Genomic DNA, 23,479 nt, shown 5'->3' with positions numbered 1-23,479 from the left:
GTATCCAACCCGCTATATCCTAATTACAGGGTCACGGGGGTCTGCTGGAGCCAATGCCAGCAAACACAGGGTGCAAGGCAGGAAACAAACCCCGGGCAGGGCGCCAGCCCACCGCAGTGTATCTGTCTATCTCTGTATATATAAAATCCAACGTCTGTCTGTCTGCCTGCTTTTCACAAGAGAACTACTTAATGGATTTAGATTGGGATTTTTCTATAATTTGCTTGAACATTCCAGTTGATTCTGTGATTTCTGTCATTGTCCTAAGAATCAGAGTTCGCTTTCAGGAGTGATATATTCACGCTAATCCAAGACAAAGGCTGTTTGCCGAGGGGAGGGGGAAGTGTGACATCAGGAGTAGAGAACTGGGCGGGGCCTCCTCACTGTCCTGTGTCGCTAATACACAGATGGAGCCACGGGGGACAGCTAGTGTATTATATAGTGCCTATCACATCTATCTATCTATCTATCTATCTATCTATCTATCTATCTATCTATCTATCTATCTATCTATCATATAGTGCCATTCACATGATCTATCTATCTATCTATCTATCTATCTATCTATCTATCTATCTATCTATCTATCTATCTATCTATCTATCTATCTATCTATCTGTCAGTCATATAGTGCTTTCTCTCTCAGTCTGTGGTATCTATCTATGTGTTATATAGTGCCTTTCACATTTCACTGCTGAAGGACCGCCCCCAGACTTAAAAGGCAACATGGGAAAGCAAATTCCTTTGCAGTTTTTTTTATTTTTTATTTTTTTTTATTTAATGACTTGTTTTTGAATTTTGCTTTCGGATTATGTTCTCATTTGAATAATTTTCTTATTTTTCTATCTCTTTTGTTAAATAGATCTTATATTTAAGATTTCTTGTTTGCCCTTTTGTACATAAGTCAGGGGTTTATGGTCATCCTCCTCCTTGTGTTTTTTTCCCTCTGTGTTTTCGGAACATTTCTAATGATTGTTTGAACTTTAAATGCCTGTTTTTTGTTTGCGGGGCCTAGCTAGGCGTGAAGCCTCCTACTTTCCTACTGCAGATATTATTAGTTCAGTACATTCAGTCTTATGTAAGCTTCCATATAGCACCGGTCAAAGCCCAATATGGAGCTTCAGGATTCCCCCTCGGTGTCCAGAGCGTGCACCCTTTCAATTAAGGTGGATCTATATTTCTGCGTCAAGCCTACGGCGTAGCTACGCCATTGTCCATGTCACCTACAGAGTAACCGTGGCACAGACCTCAAGAATACGACTGCGTGTCGTGTCGACTCAAACCCTACGCAGACCCCGATGACTCTGAGTGGCCAGTGCAGTAACAACACAATCCCCAAAACGTGTTTCTTTGTCTCAGTTTGCAGGTCGGTGAATGCGTAAAAAAGTGAAAAGATGTGAGAGGCAAACAGTATTACCAGGGCCACGGTTTATCTCACTCAATTGGAATATTTCTGACTGTCGTACACAGGAACAAAATTGGGCTTTCACAGGTTGAGTTTTTTTTGGGCTATTTTACCCCAAAAAAAAAAACTTCATATTTACAATACTTTACATCCACCTGGCACCCCTTCCAGTGCTATGTTTGTTAATATTATAAAATCTCCCCCCCATATCACCCCCCGGTTTAGTGTCATGATATATACTCATTCTTTCTCTTTGACATTTCCCTCAAGGGGTAATCCTATGACCCCCCCTCCCCCAACCCGGGCCCTCTTGCTCTGACCCCACCGTCACTTCCTGGGACGTCTCATTTAGTGTACCTAAGTTATTGGGCTATTTTTTGGGCTAATTCAATATTAGTTTAAGCTGTCCTATAATGTTTTTAAGGATCTGACGACCCAGGGGACAAATACGCTCACCTGCTTAAGAAAATGTGAAGCAAGAGGAGCAGTGATCCTGGAAGCCAAATATTGCCTGCATTTTAATAGATCATTCACTTTTCTTGTACGCTACAAACAATGACAACTAATGGGCAGCCATGTGTCTGCAGTGTGAAGTGACACACAGGTACAGTGTAAACTGCTTTTGATGGCGTGGCCTACACCGAGATGTGTCAATCAAGCTTATTTACACGATGCCCCTCTGTGTCTATAGCATGGATGGTGTGGTCCCCCTCAGCATCCAAAACACAGGCTCCTAGAGTTACCAAAATGGCACCCTCAGTGTCTGTAGCACCAGGTTGGTGTATTCCAGAGTGCGTGCCACTTGGGTTTTTTAAAAGGTGCCCCTCGGTATCTGGAGTCTGGAACTTGCGCCCCTTAACTTTCATAAACTGCACCCTAGTGGCTGCCTATGTTGCCGGCTCTGCTGACATAATTACTTTCTAAGTATTCCTACAGTTAACTTAAAGCTTCTCCGGTGTCTGATTCACTTACATTGGGCTGTTGGACGAGGACAATATACAAAATATACAAATTCACACCACTACCCTCCAGGTTAAACTGTAACTGAACCAGACAACTCCTAGTTGAAGTTGCACCAAATGTTTCCCTGTTTTAAGATGGAGGAGCTCGGACTTTTGGCAATGCTTTTCAAAGGGAGATTTTTGAGATCTTGCAATCTTTTCAAGGTACCACAATGAAAACTCTACGGTGGGCTGGCACCTGGCCCAGGGTTTATTTCCTGCCATGCGCCCTGTGCTGGCTGGGATTGGCTCCAGCAGAACCCTGTGACCCTGTGTTAGGATATAATATAATATAATGACTGCCTGACTGACTGAAAATGAAAACTGAACTGTCACAACAAATTTCCTTGAAGAATAAATGCGGCAAATTTCAATTGGTCCATGGGCAGCTGGGCCGTTCCATACAGATGGACAGACAGACAATCATGGATATGGCAATAGGCTCTGAACTCGTGCAAAGTTCAGTTCACACAGATTAAAATGAATAAATTCACGTTTGTAGGTCACCATTTCAATTTTGAACTCGTTTTGCATTTTTGAAGGAGTGATGATAAATGACCCATGTGTTTAATTTTGTCAATTTTGCATGCCTTACATTAAGCTATTCCAGTGTTCTTGAATAAAATACAATAATTATGAAGACTTTTTATTTTAAATACACTTTCACTAGAGTTATACCCAGCAACAAACATGTATAACCATATATGCTAATATCCATCCATCCATCCATCCATTATCCAACCTGCTATATCCCAACTACAGGGTCACGGGGGTCCGCTGGAGCCAATCCCAGCCAACACAGGGTGCAAGGCAGGAAACAAACCCCGGGCAGGATGCCAGCCCACCGCAGGGCACACACACAAGGGACAATTTAGGATCACCAATGCACCTAACCTGCATGTCTTTAGACTGTGGGAGGAAACCCACGCAGACACGGGGAGAACACGCAAACTCCACGCAGGGAGGACCCGGGAAGCAAACCCTTAAGGGTCTCCTAACTGAGAGGCAGCAGCGCTACCACTGCGCCATATGCTGATATCCTCCAGGTCAAAAAAGAAATTAAATAGATGCAAGTATCCATATAAGTTACTACTCTATTTCCAACTGTGTGACGCAGATGGTGACTGTGAAACCCTTGTGTATGTGAACTAACTTATTACGCTGCCGGTCAAAATTCATGCCACATATTGTATGTCCAATGGGGAAAAATATAAAGTGGCATCACAAAGTCCAACATTTTCCTAAAATCGAAAGCAGAGCTTCACCACGTGCTTGTGTCAGTGATCCAGAATGTCACGTAAAACTGAACTTGCGCATGTTCAAGTTCTTCACTTGCAAATACGTTTCGTTCACCATTCTTAGAAAAATCAGCTTGTTCAATGAAGGCACTCTTTTGAACTTGTTCATGCACAGCACTGCATTGGGTGCTTTGGGTATTATATGTGAAAACACCCAAAAACGGGTCAAAAATGAATCTACAGCTTCTTAAGCAAATCACACAGTCCTTAGTGAGTTCTGAACAGTGCAGATATGCCATTACTGTTACCTTATGAGATCTCATATGTGGTTGATGCCATCTTTAATAAAAACTATCTATGCTACCTGCTGAAGACAGGTAAGAGAGTCTGTTTCAGAATATTTGATATCTGTTGCCCTATGCACATCTCCTGTGCCCTTCATTGGTATCCTTATGTGTTTCTCGACTGCTCTCTCAAACAAACTCCCATGAGTCCTGTTTCTCAGGCCCTGGCCTTTGTGCACCTCCTGTCTGCTTTTATACTTTCATCTTTGAAGGCAACTCTCAGCATGTCTCACACTCGCACTTCCTATTTCAATTGTGTCACCAAAGCCAAAGTGACCAATCTGACCAAAGCCAAACTGTCCAATCAGACCAAAGCCAAGCTGACCAATCAGGCCAAAGCCAAACTGTCCAATCAGACCAAATCCAAGCTGACCAATCAGACCAAAGTCAACTTGACCAATCAGACTAAAGCCAAACTGACCAATCAGGCCAAAGCCAAACTGTCCAATCAGACCAAAGCCAAACTGACCAATCAGACCAAAGCCAAACTGACCAATCAGGCCAAAGCCAAACTGACCAATCAGACCAAAGCTAAGCTGAACAATCAGACCAAAACCATTATTGCCTTTTGATTCTAAGCTTGCCATGTTGCTGTTTTGATTTAGGCAGTTCATAGCTGTTATGATCTCTTCATTTTTTATTTTTATTTTGCAGGGGTATTTTTAAGTTGTAGGGGTCTGACATGCAGAGATACAAAATCTGAGGTTTGTTTTTTGTGTTTTATGTGTCTCAACAAAGTTTACATTTTTTGTAAGAACAATTGGTCTTTCCCTCAGGTGGAAATATTTTCTGGATCCTGTTGTGATGATTGTGCCCTGCAGTTGCTGGGGGCGTGTTCACAGATATCGTGAGGTCAAGGGTGTAAAGGTCAACTTAGGCAACCATGTCTTATCTGACACTGACAATTAAGCCCTCTTTTTGATTATTTCCCAGTTAATGAGTCCTTGCTCTTGTTTTTTTGCATTTTGGTCCCAAGCAAAACTTTTTTGCCTTGTTTTCCAATGCTTTGGTATTTTTGTTCTTCTATTGTTTAATATGAATACATCATTTTTTCAATAAAGATTCAGCATTGGCCTTGGTCTTCCCAGCCAGACGCTTCAAGTTTTCCTCTCCTTTAAGTTAATTTTTGTATATTTTGAAGTGTGGATGCCAGGGCTTTGTTTTGGATGCCTTTGAAACTTGCCATATTAAGTTTGGGGTCTGACTGCCTGGGGTGAGGACTACTTCTATAGAGCAGGCTTAGTGAGGTCCTGGTCTGGCTGTGTAATACTGCTGGCCTGTTTACCCTATTTTACCATTTTGTGTCTGTCAATAACCCATAATGCTTTTCTCATCTCTGAGGAGGAGGAGGAGGTTGGGATCATCCACTGATGACAGCGCATTGCCGCACCTACCACACGGCGAAGGACCCGGATTGAGATCCATGCAACGGGTGACACCTCACCACCACATTGAACAATGTGAGTTTTTTTCTTACAGTTACTGGAGTGCCAATCATGCCACCAACCCCAAACTGGAGGACCTGCTTGCAGATTAATGTCAAAGGCAGTACGGAGCATTTGCAGGTTAAGGGCCTCGCTTGGGGGCTCAACGGAGTAGAGTCTCTTCTGGCATTTATGGGATTCAAACCGACAACCCTTCCGATGGCTGGCACAGATTCCCTAGCCTCTGAGCCACCACTCCACCCATCTCTGAAGATCACTGCATTACTTGCCGCTTTAGTCATCACAAACAGTGTACCGTCACACCCGCCATCTTTTAGGCCAACCTCCTCATTAAATGGGGTGTACAGTATTGGACCTCAGGACTTATCCACTACGTCAGATACCTCACATCTGAATCAGATGCAAATCATTGGAACTTCACAAGAAGTGATCTTGTAGGAACTCGTCCTCTTAGGGTTAGGTTAGTGGAGATGAAAACCCAGAGGGGTTATGTACTGGCACACTAGCTGAAGTATTAATTGTAATGTTAAGCAATTGTAAACCCAACCAGTGAAATCTCTAATAAAACCAATATTATTTATTTGTAGTGCTACAAAATAATCGAATCTCTATATTATATCCCTCTCTCTAAGTCCACTAAACTCCAATTTATAAATAACAGGGATTCCCCACGGATATCCACTGTACATCATCTTAAAAGAATTGACTTAAAAAAAGATATCAAAATATTTAAAAATCCAATTTACATAAAGCAACATCCATTATAACAGTATAAATAAAGCTAAATTTAACATCTATTAGTATGGGATTAAGATTGGGCTGTGATGATCATAGGCCCCGAATACAAACTTAACATCAGATGGAAAGGTCCTGGTCTGGAAAGGTACCGTCGGTTTTTCTCTCCCTCATCACTTGCTATTGTTGTTTCATAGACTTCATTAAACGAAACTACGCACTTTGACATGATCAGGACTTCATGAGACAGCCTTAGTATTTCAATAAGGACGATGCGGATTTCATGGCGATCGAGAAGGAAGCGGTGCGTGGTGCGGTGCAATGGTGTGACACACCAGGGTGGTGAACAGTTGTGCACCGGTTCAAGGAGGCTGGAGTCAAACAGGAGGTCTTGAAGTTATCTGCTATTGGCTTTAGAACCATTACTGAGGCCAGAAAGTTGATACTGATGCCAAATTTCAGCACTGACCCAGCACTAGTTTGGTCTGCTCTTTGTTGTTGAAGTGTGGGGTTATCACCTTTCCCAGATTGACAAGAGACCTCCGAGACCTTCCAAAGGTCGATTATAGATGAATGCCAGTCTGGGAAGGGATTTGAAAAGATCTCCAAACAGTTAGAAATGAACCATTCCAACAAGTGGAGAAGATTAGAACAATCGAGACGAGAGCAGGCCATTCAGCCCCACAAAGCTCGCCAGTCCTATCCACTTATTTCTTCCAAAAAAACATCAAATTGAGTTTTAAAAGTCCTTAAAGTCCACCACACTACTTGGTCACTTACTCCAAGTGTCTATAGCTCTCTGTGTGAATAAAAACTTCAGAAGTTTGTGTGAAATTTACCCTTTACAAGTTTCCAGCTGTGTCCCCGTGTTCCTGATGACCTCATTTTAAAGTCATCATCTCGATCCACTGGACTAATTCCTTTCATGATTTTAAACACTTCAGTCAGGTCTCCTGTTATTCTTCTTTTGCTTAAACTGTAAAGGCTCAGCTCTTTTAATCTTACCTCATAACTCAACCACTGTAGCCCTGGACTCAGCCGAGTTGCTCTTCTCTGGACCTTCTCTAGCTTCTCTTGTGCTGTTATGTCCTTTTTATAGCCTGGAGACCAAAACTGCAGCCAGGACTCCAGATGAGGCCTCACCAGTGTGTTATAAATATTGAACAGACTCTCCTTGGTCTTGTACTCCACACGTCAAGGCGCTATATAACCTGACATTCTGTTAGCCTTCTTAATGGCTTCTGAACACTGTTGGGAAGTCGATAGCTTAGAGTCCACTACGACTCCTAAATCTTCTCTTAAGATGGACTCTCGATTTTCAGACCTCCCATTGTGTATCCAAACCACCCATTTTTACTTCCAATGTGCAATTCTTTACATTTACTAACATTAAATTTCATCTGCCGCAAATCTGCCCGAGCCTGTCTGCTATCCAAGTCCTTCTGTGATGATATAACAGATTCGAAATTATCTGCTAATCCATCTATCTTGGTATCATCAGCAAACTTAACCAGCTTGTTCTTTATATTCCTATCTAAATCATTTCTAGATATTAAAAAGATCAGCGGCCCCAGCACTGCTCCCTGCTGGTCACCACCCTTAACATCGGCCAATTCTGATGAGGTTCCTCACAGCATCACCCTTTGCTTCCTGTGTCTGAGTCATTTTCAAACAACTGCCAGCTTGTCCGGTTCAGACCACCCCAGCAAATTCAGCTTGAGAGTAGAATGCAAGATCCTGAAAGATGTCTTTTAGAACCCGAAAATTTCATCACAGGTAAACAAAAGCAAGGCTAACGTTTCCCCCATGAACAAATCCAAGCCAAAGATCAGGATTTCTGAGCACTGGGCAGATATCTGACCACAGTACCAGAAGACATATTTGGCATAAAACAAAGACAGCATCTGACTTGAAGAACCTGATACCAAGTGTAAGCATGGAGGTGGAAATATTATGGGCCTGGGCAGCTCATCATCATGGAATCCGCTATGAATTCTTCCTTGTACCAGAGGGTTAGACCCCCTGTCAGAAGGTGAACTGAACGTGGACCTTGCAACAGGACAATGGCCTTAAACCTACTGGCACATCCTCCAAGAAATTTGCAGAAAAGAGAGAAATGAAGAGTTCTGGAATGGCCAAGTCAAAGACTGGACTTGAATCCCATCAAAATCCTGCTGGGGAACCCAACATCACACAGCTGAAAGAATTCTGCATGAAGGACTGAGTAAAACGTTCTCCCAGTCAATGTTATTGATCGCTAGACCAGCGTTTCCCAACCTGTGGGCCATGGGGGCATTGCAGGCGGGCCGTGACCACCCCCTAGATGACACCTGGCCCCCCAATGCTTCGACGATTGTGCTCGATTAACAGCTGCAGCATCGCTGGTGGTCACTGGCCGATCCTGGATGACACAAAGCCACTCTGCTTCGACAGTCAAGAAGGAAAAGCACCGTTGATCGCCGTGCTCGATTCATCTAATTCTACCGTGCCCTGGTGATCGAGTGACCCCATAAAACTGAGGCGATCGTGCTAAATTGTCGATGGGGAGACCAAAATGCCAGTGGGTTGCAAACAGCCTGACGTGAACAACTGGGTGGTGGCACCACAAAGGTTAGTGAACACTGCATTAGACAGTCAGAGGAAGGGCCGACTTGAGGTTGTCTCTACTAAACAAGCAACACCAGCTATTAGAGCCAAAGGTAGGCTTACTTTTTCTACAGATGGAAAGTGGCATATCTGTTCATTTTACATTTAGCAAGTCAAATTTTCATTGTGTTTTCCCCCCCAATTGCATCCCCTTTATCTGAAGGTACTCAAGCGGGGTCATTTTTGCTAAATCGCTTGTAATTCGACCTCTCCAAATTAGAATCATTGCTGTTATTGAACTATCTGGAGTATAAACTCATGTCTGGTCTCTTTGTAAAGGTCACATTCTCTAGTTTCACCCTTAGTAGTCAGAATCACTGTAGGTGTGACTGATCAAAAGTTATGCACATTAGAACTCACAAAAAAAAAAGTTTTTTTATGAAAATAAAGGAAAATAAAGCTGCAGTAGGTAGGTGGGGACAGAAACACACTATGTACCAACAGAATAACTTGTTGACTACTCACATTTCAAATTTGAAAAGAATACCAGTCAAAATGACATTTTTTGCACCAGTTTTTATGTGGGCATGTCCAGGGGCTTTTTAGAGGGACCATTATCCACATTTTGGACGTATGGAAAAGTGTAATAACTTTTGAATGCTTCAACCCACAGATATCAATGAGGGCTCTACTGAAAGCTTACACCTAAAGGAATCTATATCTACACACAGTGTCACTCTATTAGTTATAAAAATAATAAAAACAATAAAAAATACACATTTCTATGTAAAAATAGTCAATACAAGTCTTATGGGCCAAAAATATATTTATATTTTTATTTTTTACTTTTTTTTATAAAATGCACACAAACTATATACATTTCTTTTACAAACTGTTACAACACAGCTCAGTGTTTTTCCATGTGCCACTTGATGGCAGCAATCACTAGCAAGCAGAAAGCACAAGGGCATGGCACACGTCGCTCTCTGCCATTAGACGTCTCCTGGGCCGGTTGATTACTTTCACGCCACGTACATGCATCTATTATTTAATCGAGCGTTTATTTACGTTTAAACTTCTACTTTTATTCATATTTAAAATGCGAAATCACAATAAACAACCACGCACCAACTCTGCAGACTGGCACAAATGCCACCTTCGCAGCTCCGATCGTTTGTTTACAAGTTAGTATGGCAAGTTACATATCAAAATGCTCGGCTGCTCATTGGCTGTAAGTTTTGAGTGTCAGTCACAGTGTCCAATCAAACTGGTAGATTCTACCAGGGTTTGGAGTTTACGTCATCCTTCAAGCTGTCTGTGACACTCGTTGGCTATACGAGGTGCCAGTCAACCCCAGACCCGTCGCAATTGGGCAACTTAGGTGTCGATCAGAAGCTAACACTTCCGTGTTTCATGCGGTAGCATGGTTATCGCCGACAGAAACAAATTACGTCTGATATGATCAATATAAATGAAAAAAAATTACGTAGGTGGTCTCAAGTTATGAAACGTTTTCTGGAGTTTTTGTCCCTTTGAGGATATATCGTGTGTTTTGGACCTAAATCGTTTTACTGGATTATATTCGCTGGAGCCTTACGGACACAATGGGATCAATACTGCTCAGAAATATTGATGTTTGACTTGCAGGGGGTCTTCAAAGGTAGGGAAAGTCAACTCTTAAAAGTATGTACTTCTCTGTAAAAAAGGCTTTAGTGTCAGTGCTGTGGTTGTTGTGTGTCAAAATGGTTTATATCATCGGAAAGACGAGACTTTGAAGTTTCATTTGATGGGTAGGGTGTCGAGATGCATGGCAGATGGGCATGCACACATTACTGTAACGTTTTTAAAACGCTGTTATGTCCCGGGACCGGCACGTGTGCGCGTTAAGGGGTCAAATCTGGTTTTCTCCACATATGGTTAATAGAAACAAAAAAACTTTCTTTTTCACATGAATGTATATTTTTGGAAAACAATGCATAACAATGAAAAAGATTAGCTTTAACTCAATTAAAACACAAAATCATCATCAGAAAGAACAGAAACTCGTCTCTATCACTCCACCTCTAAATACCTGCCGTTTTCAAACTGTCCTGCAAGCCAAAAAGGCTCCTGCCCTTTTTAACGAAACACTCTCTGTGCAAACTTATCCTCTTTGGCGTTATTCCTGACTGTGACTTGGGCATGGAATTCTATATAATTACATTTAAACCCGAGTCAGGCGTGGGGTGACGTGTAATAATTTGCTTTATAATGTTAAGCATGAATAACTCTTGGGACAGTATTCTGCTGCCATCTAGTGGATGCTGTAAATAATCAGGAATAGTTCTATGTGTTCTGACACTCTCTGAGAACTCTATGATAACTCATCAATATTCATGAGTGAGGCGGAGCCTCCAGAAAAAAACACAATGGCAAATGAAAAGCTGTAAAGGGAATTTGAGAACAAACTGAAACTGAACCATTGCTCGAATCAAGTGACAGTGATGACAATGTGAAGTGGTCATCAGATGTTGACATGCAAAGTAAAACTGATGCATGATGTGGCACTGTCTGACCAAACTGCCATGATATGCCTGGTGAATTTGGTTATGTGAAGCTTCAGCGTGGTGTGACAATACCTGTGTGATAAAAAGGCAAAATAACTGCGATTGAGTGCCAAGACAAGCAAGATGTCACACAGCCTGGCGTTGTGGTAGCGCACAATAACACAAGGGGTGCGTGTACTCGTGTACTTGGGGCCTCCTCCATTAGTCATGGGTACCCATGCCGTTAATTAGGCTGCGTATGGCAGGAAAAGACCCCGACTCCTTCATTATGACCAATGATGCCAGAATAGGCGAAAGCCAACAGTGACCCTCAAATTAGAGAGAATGTGTAATGCTGCTGTCGTCTCTGTTTTATTGAAAAACATGTTTCTGGGATGTCTCCTTATTTACCTGATGTCACCTGGTCAGCGGTGCGATATTATGTTAGTTAAAGAGCATTAGTGGTGAAGAAAAAGTGAAGGACTCAGAAAGATGATAAAGTCAAATACATCAAATAGCTAGGCAATTGAAAGGCACTATATGATAGATAGATAGATAGATAGATAGATATGAAAGGCACTATATAATAGATAGATAGATTTTAATATTAGTAGAGTAGGAAGATTTAGATAGATAGATAGATAGATAGATAGATAGATAGATAGATAGATAGATAGATAGATAGATAGATAGATAGATAGATAGATAGATAGATAGATAGATAGATAGATAGATAGATAGATAGATAGATATGAAAGGCACTATATAATAGATAGATAGATAGATATGAAAGACACTATATAATAGATAGATAGATTGTAATATTAGTAGAGTAGGCAGGATTAGATAGATAGATAGATATGAAAGGCACTATATTATAGATAGATGGAGAGATAGATATATAGATAGATCATAATTCTTTAATAATAATAATTCTTTGCATTTATATATCGCTTTCTAACTACTCAAAGTGCTCAGCAATTGCAGGTAGATAGGTAGATAGATAGGTGAAAGGCACTATATAACTGGTAGATAGATAGATAGATAGATAGATAGATAGATAGATAGATAGATAGATAGATAGATAGATAGATATGAAAAGCAATATGTAATGGATAGATGGATAGGTGAAAGGCACTATATAACTGATAGATAGATAGCAAGGGCACTATAGAATAGATTTAAAAGACATTTAGTAGTAGATTCAGAAATATTAAGATATGAAATGCCAAATGTAAAAGACTGGTAGAGACATATAGTATGAAAGATAGATGGTTTTGTTTTTACAATAATTCTAATTTAATCATAAAAATAATACAAAACACCAAACTTCACTTTACACACTTAACATACAATTAAAACGATCGAGGACTGTCTTTCCAGTGATACATTTAAATTGCTTGTTTTCTAATTTAGGAATTCCACAATCTACTCCTCCTATCCCCACCCATGTAGTCAAATATAAAACACACACTCCACTCGACTCCACTCCATCTATTAGGCACATAAATTTCCGATCCACATTTGTTTTAAATCGATTCCTTTCCACCATCACACTCCTGTACTCTCCTCCTACTCCGCACATACTTTCAAATACTCATTGAAAGGTTTCAAGTGACTTTACTACTCAAACTCCTACTTCATGCTCTTTCAACTCCTCCCTTAAGTTTTCTAATAATTACAATTACCAATCAATACCCAATCCACCCCCCTGATCAGAGTGTAGCACCTTCCCGAATGCCCACAAATCATTAAAGGTCTCCGTGTCTCGAATCGCATTATGATAAGTCTGCCCCTTCACCAGCTCCTTAAACAGCAGCAGCACATCGGTGCTCATGGAGTTCTTTTCCTTTCTCTTTTCCATCTTAAGAACTGCCAGTCTGCTTGACCAAACAGAAAATTCCCCTGCACACATTGTTTTTTAAGTTTAGAATTATACCCGATACCAAAAATAAACTTTTGAAAAAGACGAATTACAAAAATGTGTTGTGAGCCGTGATTCAGCAGTGCGTCACCGGGCCATCCTGAGATAAGACGATACACCGAGTCCTTTATCTGTCTCGGTGTTTCCTGAGCTCCGATCACTACGGCTAACTAACACCCACAGGGCCTGTGATGTAACACAGTGGTTCTCAACCTGTGGGGCGGACCCCTAGGGGGGCGCGAAGTAACAAAAAAGGGGGGCACGAAGATGTGAAAAAAAGAAAACAACATCTTTGAAAAAAACATCCGTTGAAACCAAAACATATTAACTTCCATCCATCCAACCATCCATTTTCTAACCCGCTGAATCCGAATACAGGGTCACGGGGGTCTGCCGGAGCCAATCCCAGCCAACACAGGGCACAAGGCAGGAACCAATCCTGGGCAGGGTGCCAACCCACCGCAGACATATTAACTTAAACTACATTGTGGTACTAGAACAATAAATATAGAGTTAGATAAATGTCGATAAAAGTTAAGTAGGTATAATAAAATATGCATCTACATTTAAAAAAAATGTTAGGGGGGGTGCAATTAAAACTGTTATGAAAACTCGGGTCGCAAATACTTAAAGGTTGAGAAACGCTGGTGTAACGTGTGACGATGTGTGATGTACTCAGTGGACGGTCCCTGTCACTACCTAACGTGCACCACATAGTAAGGAGCCTAGCATGCTTAATCCAGGAATGAAGACACAACGTGCAATGAATCTGTGCAGAAATAATGAAGCATTTTCATAAGATTCTCAGTATGGTCAGCTAATGTACCCCTCGAATGAAAATACAGTACTGTTTTTTTTTTTTTAAAATGCATGCAGGGTGCAAATCAGGCTGGAGTACGGATCTGATGGTAACATCATGTATGCGCTAAGCAGATCGGCCCATGGCGTAAAGGTGTGAGCTGGGGTACGCTTACAGTACGCCATGTGTGAAAATTCTGTGCATGTGCGATGCAATTCGGGTGGGAAGCATATATTGGGTATTGACGTCCCCATCCAACATGGCAGCTTTAGCTCTGAGATGTCAGGCTGACATTATAAAGCATTATGGGCCACTTTGAGTTCATGTAAGCCTACTGCACGGTGAATTTTCATTGAAATAATTGGAGAGCAAGATGAAATGCTGATGAATTTTTCTCCAGATGTTTCCATTTTCTTCACACATCTAAAAGATGTGCGGGTTTTCCTGTTTCTAGTGGGACGGGGGTCATGTAGTTGGGCATGTCCTTTGAATGACGGAGATCCCCTCCAAGGTGAGCTCCAGTCTCATGCATGATGTTGCCGGGGCGCCGTTCAGTCTTCTGTAGCTACCACAGTGAAGCAGAGATCACCATGGCGAGCCGAATGACATGTCTGAGACCGTTTACAATGCATTACAGACACCCGAGAACTCCTCTGTTTCCGTGTGTGTTAAATGCATTTTAAGATCTCAGATAGATATTTTGACATGATACCATATCCATTATGAGATATCTCAAATGCATCTCCAGATACAGTATGTTGAAATGCATTCCTGGGCATTTTGAGATGTCTCATTGACATTTCGAGATATCTTAGAATAAGTCAGCAGGCACTTTGAGAATTCTGAAATGGCCTTCCTGCAAAACTGCCAATGATTTCAATGGGACTTCCTGTCTATTTTAAGACATCTTGAAGTGAATTTGAGAGACTCCAAAATGAACAGGAAGTTATTTTGGGATTTGTCTTGCTGACCCAGACCTCTTAATATATATGACTGGAGACAACCACAAGTGAATTTTACGTAAAAGTGGGTGGGAACGATTAGACGGCTCCCTGAGTGTCACGTTTCGTAACCAATCCAATGCCTCATGTAGGCGGAGACCAAAATAGAGGCGGGGATTTTGAGGTGGACTGCTTAACCTGGTCTGACACGGAACAAGCGTCTAATTAACGATGAAGTGTCGTCTACTGTAAAGACCCCCACTAACAGAAAGCCCATTACACATGTTCAAAATAAATATAACTTGATGAGAGGGAAAAGCCTTTCCATGGCATCAGGTTACACACTGCCGAATGACAGAGAGGTAGACTTGAAAGACGTGTTGTCGCAGGTGCTGTGTGGGCTCTCTGTTGTTCAGCGTTATGATGACAGCGTAGGAGTCGACGTAAGCCCGAAAGAATTGGCAGCCATATGCATATAAATATAAACTGCAAAACGCGCATTTAAAGTAACCCACTCAAAAGGACCACCATTAAGAGAGCGGATAACGAAGAGCCACAGGAGATGCAGATTTCAGGGCTCAAAACACCCAAACTACCAAATCTGCTGACGACACCAGTAGATGAACAGGTGAGGCTGCACGGCGTCCACCTTCTGACTGCCCATCCAAGTGAATAACTGAACAAATTTAACAGGACCGTGTCCCATGCCATGACAAAATGGCCGCATCATTTGAACACGTTGTATTTCCATGGACCACAATGCTTTTCTGAACTCCATTTGCTGTTGTTATATAGTAAGGTGATAGTTAAAATGACAGTAAGATCTCATAGCAGACGGAGTGTGAAGCCCAGTAGCCGTGTGTGTCTGTCAGTCTGTCTGTCTCTACTGTCACTGCACTCATTACAACGTACAAATTAATTAGTAAGCTTCCGTTACCTTGTGCTACTGAGCTCTTGAATTTTAGCCTTTTATTTTCTCTTAGCATCACTTCTTTTGCTGAGTATCTTTAGTTCTCTCTCTCCCCGGAAAAATCAATGGGTTTGTGTTTTAGGATGAAGCCCTGTGGGTGGAGCCTTTTGCAGCCCCGCTATTCACTACACACTTTTTAATGGGTGGTCCCCAGTCATATGCATTTGATTTGTCATTCCAACAGATGGCACATCACAAACATTAACACATTACGACTGCTTTTAGAAACAGACTGCCATTGAACATCCTCTTTAAGAAAACCCCTGTGTGCGTCCAGGTGTCCGTGTGTGTGTGTGAAGTGCACATGCGCGGGGCCACACGGAACATGTTCAGTCTCTTCCTGTGCATTCCCTGTGTGTGCAGAAATAGAGAAACACACAGGTGCGTGCGCGAGAGAGACAGACACACACACAGGCACGTGTGAGACAGACACACACACACACACACACACAGACGCGCGAGAGACAGACACACACACACACACAGGCGCGCGTGAGACAGACAGACAGACACACACACGCGAGACAGATGCACACACAGGTGCAAGAGAGACACACACACGCGAGAGACAGACAGACACACAGGCACGCGTGAGACAGACACACACACAGGCGCGCGTGAGACAGACAGACACACACACGCGAGACAGATGCACACACAGGTGCAAGAGAGACACACACACGCGTGAGACAGACACACACACAGGCGCGCGTGAGACAGACAGACACACACACGCGAGACAGATGCACACACAGGTGCAAGAGAGACACACACACGTGTGAGACAGACACACAGACACACACACAGGCGCGTGTGAGACAGACACACACACACACATGCAGGCGCACGCGTGCATTGTTGCAATGTTACTTTTCTTGGTTGTTTATTAAATTACAGATTTATCAAATGTTCATTTTTTTTCCCCGTGCTTAAAACTCATTAAAAAGGTGATTTTAGTGAGCGGTTCGTAGCGCAAACTCTTGCAGTGTTAGTTTTCTCCGTTGTTCAAGGTTTTCTCAGTGTTATTCAATGTTTTACATTCAGTTTACTATGACGCTGTGCCTTCAATGGTATAATTAAGTATATTTGTGCTTAAAAACATATATTCGCATACCGTTCATACAGCCTGGAACAGATTAACTGTATTTACATACAATCCTATGGTGTAAATTACTTTGATTCACGACCAAATCGGGTTACAACCAGAGTTTTGGAATGAATTATGGTCGTGACCCGAGGTTCCACCGTATTACTGTCAGACAAAATTACAGGCATTTTACGGAAATACAAACCAGTATTACTGAGAGAGAAAATTAAAGGCACACAATACAGTGACGCATATTACAGCCACATACAAGGTCCCGTGCCATTTAATATCGACTGTTCCTACTAATGTTTATGCACTACTGTTCTAGCGCCCGTTATTGTAACGGGCTTAATGTCTAGTAAGAACATAAGAAATTAGGCAGATGAGACGAGACCATTCAGTCCGTCAAGCCTGTTTATTTAGCTAATAGCTGAGAGGCCCCCATATCCCATTCACCTTTTTCTTAAGGGATGTCAAGATTTCTCCTTCCGCTCCATGTTACTGTAGTTTGTTCTGGAGTCCCAGAACTCTCTGGGTAAGAAGAAGTTCTTCCAGGCTTCAGTTTCAAATGCACTTCCCCTTAATTCCCACTGATGTCCTCGAGTACCTGACTCACCCTTGAGCAGAAAGACTGTGGCTGGATGTCCTTTATCAGTGCCATTGAGGATTTTAAAGACCTAGATGAGGTCCCCACATGGTCTCTGCTCGAAAACTAAACTGTCAATTCTCTGAGTCACAGTAGGACACGTCTTTAAGTCCAATGATGCACTTGATTGCTCTCCTCTGCTCCTCTCCTCACAAGCAGGGTGTTTGTGCATGTGCCTCTAGAAATTGGGCTCTAAAGTGAAGTCCATTCTACACATTTTAAAAAATATCTTGCCCGCAATTATAATGGAGACCATGGGGCACGGGGCACCACCGGATAATAAAAGCTTACAAACTTATTGAATATATCCAAGACATCTGTCGAGTATTGATCAAGTATTGTAAAGTAGTTTACACATGTCATTTTTGAACAAAAGCCATTTTTATAGAAGTCAGCGTTTGCCTTCTTCCGTCCTAAGCTCTCACCCCCTTTTGAAGTTGCCAAATCACAGAGATCTTTTCATGCCACGTGGCTGGTTTTGTTTTGATTTACTTTTGTAGTTATGTAAGAGCTCACATAAGCGAATAGAAAATGCATTCTTATGACGAGAAAAACACTACCAGGAATATGCAATAAAAGTGACGATTTCCAGACCCCTTTTGTTGGCAGTGACATTCATGACTCTGGTGACTCTTCCTGTGAAGTCAGTAGACGGATTGGCAGAGCACGGGGGGTCATGAGGTCACTGGAAAGGGTAGTTTGGCGCTCCCGATATCTGTGCAAAACGACGAAGGTCCAAGTCCTTAGAGTCCTGGTGCTTCCTGTCTTACTATATGGTTGTGAGACATGGACGCTATCCAGTGACCTGAGGCGAAGACTGGACTCCTTTGGTACTGTGTCTCTTCGGAGAATCCTTGGGTACCGCTGGTTTGACTGTGTGTTGCTCATGGAGTCCCGAATGAGGCGCATTACCTGCATTGTGAGGGAGCGTCAGTTACGGCACTACGGCCATGTGGCACATTTCCCAGCTCATAAGATCCTCATTGTTGGGGACCCGAGTGGCTGGACCAGGCCAAAGGGTCACCCACGTAACACCTGGCTGCGGCAGATAGAGGGTAATTTCCGTAGGGTGGTACTGGACCGCGTGTCTGCCTGGGGGGTTGCCAACCGGGATCCCGAGCTGTTTTGACGTGTAGTGGGTGCGGTAATGCGCTGTACCAGTGCATGCACCCCAACTTGACTTGACTTTTGTTGTCACTCGAATGCTCCAGTAACACGGTGTCCTAAAGCACAAAAATCCCAATATATTCCAAAAACACTTCCAAATGTGCCCAGTAGAGGGGGGTATACTGCCAAAACCCTGTAGATATTGTAACCACTGCCGCAGGGGGCTTGGCCAAAATTCAGAAACCCCCTCTTAAGCAGTTTTTCAATGGGAAACAAGCCCACTCTAACAGCTCCTTTTTGCGGGATCAGCGGCAGGCTTGCTGGCTTTCGAACATTTAAAAGATGGAGCCACGGCCATCCTGCGGTCTCACTCTCCTGTCAACAGACTCCCTCTGCTCCGGTCTCTACTTCTGAGCTGCTGTACCCTCTTGATGAGGAGGACTTTGCTTTCTTTTGAGCAGGAGTCGGGCTGAGGCGTCAAGTTTGTCAGCTGTTCCTTGTGTGGCTGGACCGCTTCTGAAAGAGACTCGTGTCTGTATCCGCTATCAAGTTTTCTACTCCTGTGCAACTTTGTGACCTAAGCTTGACAATATATGGGCAACGCAGAATTTTTGTAAAAATAACAAGATTTATTTCCACTCAGTAAGTCTCACAATGAAACTCTGAAAAGCACAAAAGGCATAAAGGAGTTGCCAGCCAGGCAATCCAAAGTCAACACAGTCCAAAAAAACAGATCACGGGTTCAACAATCCAGTAAGCACACACGGCCGGGCAGAGGTGGCCTTAGGGGTGTGTGTTGGTGTCCTAGGGCTGACCAACCCTCCCCACGTGGGGCCGGTTACGTCAAACGCTGTTACCAATATGTGTGGACTTTATAAACCTGTGTGCAAACTGAATAAATATAATGCTAACGTACACCGGATTATCTCATTACAGTATTCAGCTACATTTTTGCAAGATAACACGCGGACTTAATCAAAATATAATGATATAATCTATTAAAAAAGTGCAATTCATAATGACGATACCACGACAGTGAGAAACGTGATGCAGAGTCTTGCGGAAATTAGCAGGGCCTCTTCGACAAAAGTATCCCCTGAGTCTCGATACGCAGGATGTCGTAGTCCTAACTCACACTGATGTCACGTCAGTCGGTTATCCTGTTTTTGTGCATTAATATTCGGACATGTTTATGGCCTACAAATAAAATGTGAGTTTCAGTGTTTCGACAGCAAGTGTGAAATTAACGTAGAGGTGCCATCAGGAAATCTCACAGCGGTTTCCACTTTTCTCACCTTCCGATTGGAAAAGTCATCGAGGACGTCTTTGTCGTCTAATCTCGATGCCATGTCTTTTTCTATAGATAGGAGAGGCCAACCCAGTGACTAATGGGCTATAGACCTATTTTAGGAAGGGATTATACTGGCGACCCTTTTCAGGTGATGAAGCTGGACTATGGAATGTTTTCAAAGACGTCCACATATGGAATTTGACCTTGAAGAGGGATTTTAAAAGGGTTCCCCTTAGAAACATCTCAAATATATATACAGTAGACCCCCACGAAGTCGCAGTTCAGGGTTTGCAGCCTCAGTCATTCGTGGATTTTTCCTTAGAACCTAACTAATTATTGGCAACACTGTATTATAGTGCGAACACAAAGCAACCATAGAGGAAAACGTGGATTGTGATGGTGAAAGTAGCCAATCCGAGAGCGTTCTTCATTTCTCCTTGCTGCTGACTGGCTGCTGCCCTGTGACACATCTCCGGCTGAGCGTTCTCGTGTTTTCCATTTTGTTCTTCTTAGAGCCCCAAGATGCCGCCGAAATGCCCTGCACCAGAAAGTTGACAGTTCGAATCCTGGTCACTGCCAAAAGAGATCCTACTCTGCTGGGCCCTTGAGTAAGGCCCTTAACCTACAATTGCTCCAGGGGCGCGGCACAATGGCTGACCCCAAGGGGTATGCGAAAACTCACAAATTACTGATACAAGAAATTGTATAAAGCGAAATAAAAAAAAAAGAAAAAGAACAGAATCACTCGGATCCTTACGTTTGCCCTGCACATTAGATCAGATTACAGTACACCCCCACGAAGTCGCAGTTGAGAGTTCGCGGCCCTCAGTCGTTTGCTGATTTTTCCGTAGAACCTAACTAATAATTGTTAGCAGAAACGCAAATATCCTCCACAATTTTTTATGGCTTTTTTCGTGGCAATTCTGTACTGTAGAGAGAACACAAAGCAACTGAAGAGGAAAAGGCGGCTTGTGAAGGTGAAAGTAGCCAATCCAAGAGCATTATTCATTTCTACTTGCTGCTGATTGGCTGCTGCCTTGTGACGCATCTCCGGCAGATGCAGCCCAGCATCATAACAGTTTACCACGTGTCGCTATCCCGAGTGTTTTGCTGAGCGTTCTCGCGTTTTTCTTTTTGATCTTCTTCGCCCAAATGCCCTGCACCTTCTTGTGAACCGAAGCGCCAGAAGACACTCCAGGAGAAGGTTGAACTGCTGGATTTGCTCCGGGAACTAAAAAGTTATGCCGCAGTAGTGCGCCATTATGGCATCAACGAAAGCACCGTACGCTACATAAAGAAGAGTTGCAAGGGATGATTGAACCACGGGATCTCTATATGGTTTGGGCTCTCAAAGTTAATAATGGCTGCCATTCAGACATATAAAACCCTCCTCGCCACCATGAAGAAACAACGACAGCAACTTCCCATCACAATCTTCCTCAAACCCCACCAGAAGAAGAAGACCCGTCCGAAGATATGACACCTCCTAAGGTGGCTAAAGAGGGGGTGCCACCTGAGGAGCTGTAAATCCTCTGCTTTGCTGTGCAGTCATTATCTTCATTACATACCTTCATCATACTCATCATCATTCATTATGGTGAGTACCAGTACATTTTACTGTATTTTTATTAAATTAAATTATTACATATTTACTCTACTTATAACAAAGTAGTCGACCAAAGAAAACGCACTTGCATGAATTCCAGTACATAGAGGGGTAACATCGATATTTGACATTCTAGCACTGCGGAGACATAGCAGCACAGTACTGTACTGTAGACGGGTTTAACTTTACATTCTTTATTTTTAGGTAATGCATTAAGTTTGAAATGAAATGAAAGTGTTTTGGGGGGGCATATTTAGGGTTTAAACTCTAAAAATAGTTATAAAAATTTTTTAACCACATCCAAAATTCATGGTTTTTCACAACTGGTGGGTGCTCTAGGAACACAACCCTTGCAAATTTCAGGGGTATACTGTATATTGTAGAATAAAACTTGACAAATCTGCTCGAACGGGACACGTGGACCTCAAAAGAGGGCCCCCCGTAGGCGCAGGGCCCGGGGTGGTTGCCCCACTTGGCATCCCCAAACGCTGCTCTTGCAAATCTAGAAACACAAACTCCTTAGCACATACCAGGAACTGTGGGAGACCCTCTGTTACCAGCAGTGATTGGCAGGTGGCTCCGCCTCTTGTGGAACCCCCACCTCCAAAACATATGGTAGACAACACAGGCAGCCAAAAATAAAGAAAGACGCACAAAATCAACAGAAATCAATGAATCAACAAAAAGGACATTAAATGTGAATTCGAAGCCCAGCCAAGGGTTTCTTCTATCGAATATTTTGTGTTGCCGAATCATACAGGAGATGATCTTATAAAAGGTACAGGAGGCCCCACCGCCACCGAGATGACTGCATGATCAAATTTGGTACTCACATTTACAGAAGATGCTGAATGTGACCTCCTTGTGTGTCCATACATCTCTGTGCCCGTTTCAGCATGTTCAGGTACACTCTTTGCAATGGGAGTCGTCACGGTGGAGGTGGGCCACCCTGTATAATATCAAGTGGTCACCAGTTCAATGCCAAGCTTTGTTGCTGACCACGTGTGTGTGAGCCTTTATCTCCACAGTCTCATCTTTGTCAGATTGATGAAGCCGCATTTTACAAACTGTGCATCATCTCACAAGTGCAACACGCCGACTTCAGTTTACTCCAATAAGCCTGCGCATGTCCACAGATCTCAATCCTATATAGCGCCTTGGCAGTGAGGTGGAACAGAATGTTCACAAAGGGAAAAGATGTCCTTGGAAACTATGAGTCTGTCAAGTCAGCAGGGACCGATATCCCCAAGAAATGCGGATAGCAGCATGAAGAAGATGAATTGGGGCTGCTGTGGACGTAAAATGTGGGTGCCCCGTTGCCCAGTAACAGAGCAAAGGACATTTACATTTATGTGCATGGCAGACACTTTTATCCAAAGCAACTTAGAAAAGAGGTCAACGTAATTGAATAAATGTCAGTCTTGGGGGGTGTTTGGGAACAGGACAGTAGATCAAAACTGACCATCACGAGTGGAGCGTTCAGAACAAAAATACAAGTATGTTACAATTTCTAGATAATACAACCTAAGAGGGTCTTCAAATGCTTCTGAAGCACATTGTGGACACCAGGGGGTGCTCCAGGTCTCCAAACACCCAACATAAACAGACGCAGACGCAAGGTGAAAGCAAAAAAGAGTTTCTTATTGTGGGAAAACTCTTCTTTTCAAGCGATTCCCACCACCACAGCCCCATTGACACACAATAAAGCACAAGCACATCTCTTTTCTTCCTTCTCTCGCTGGTCACTGCCTCCTCCACTCCTCCTCGCCAGCATCATCCACCTTGGTAAATGGCCTGTATTTGATATAGCGCCTAACTAGAGTTCAAGA

General features: G+C 42.8%; 1 protein-coding gene across 1 annotated transcript in view; it reads right to left on the bottom strand.

Annotated features, from left to right (window-relative positions):
- LOC120533079 (synaptopodin-2) overlaps positions 1-23,479 on the bottom strand; it is a 129,596-nt gene that overhangs the window by 6,557 nt on the left and 99,560 nt on the right. The gene's annotated exons all lie outside the window — the stretch shown is intronic.

This window comes from Polypterus senegalus, chromosome 7, assembly GCF_016835505.1.
Source record: "Polypterus senegalus isolate Bchr_013 chromosome 7, ASM1683550v1, whole genome shotgun sequence".
Classification (NCBI taxonomy): Eukaryota; Metazoa; Chordata; class Cladistia; order Polypteriformes; family Polypteridae; genus Polypterus; species Polypterus senegalus.
The sequence above is the reverse complement of the archived record's forward strand: the minus strand, read 5'-3'. Positions and strand labels throughout refer to the sequence as shown.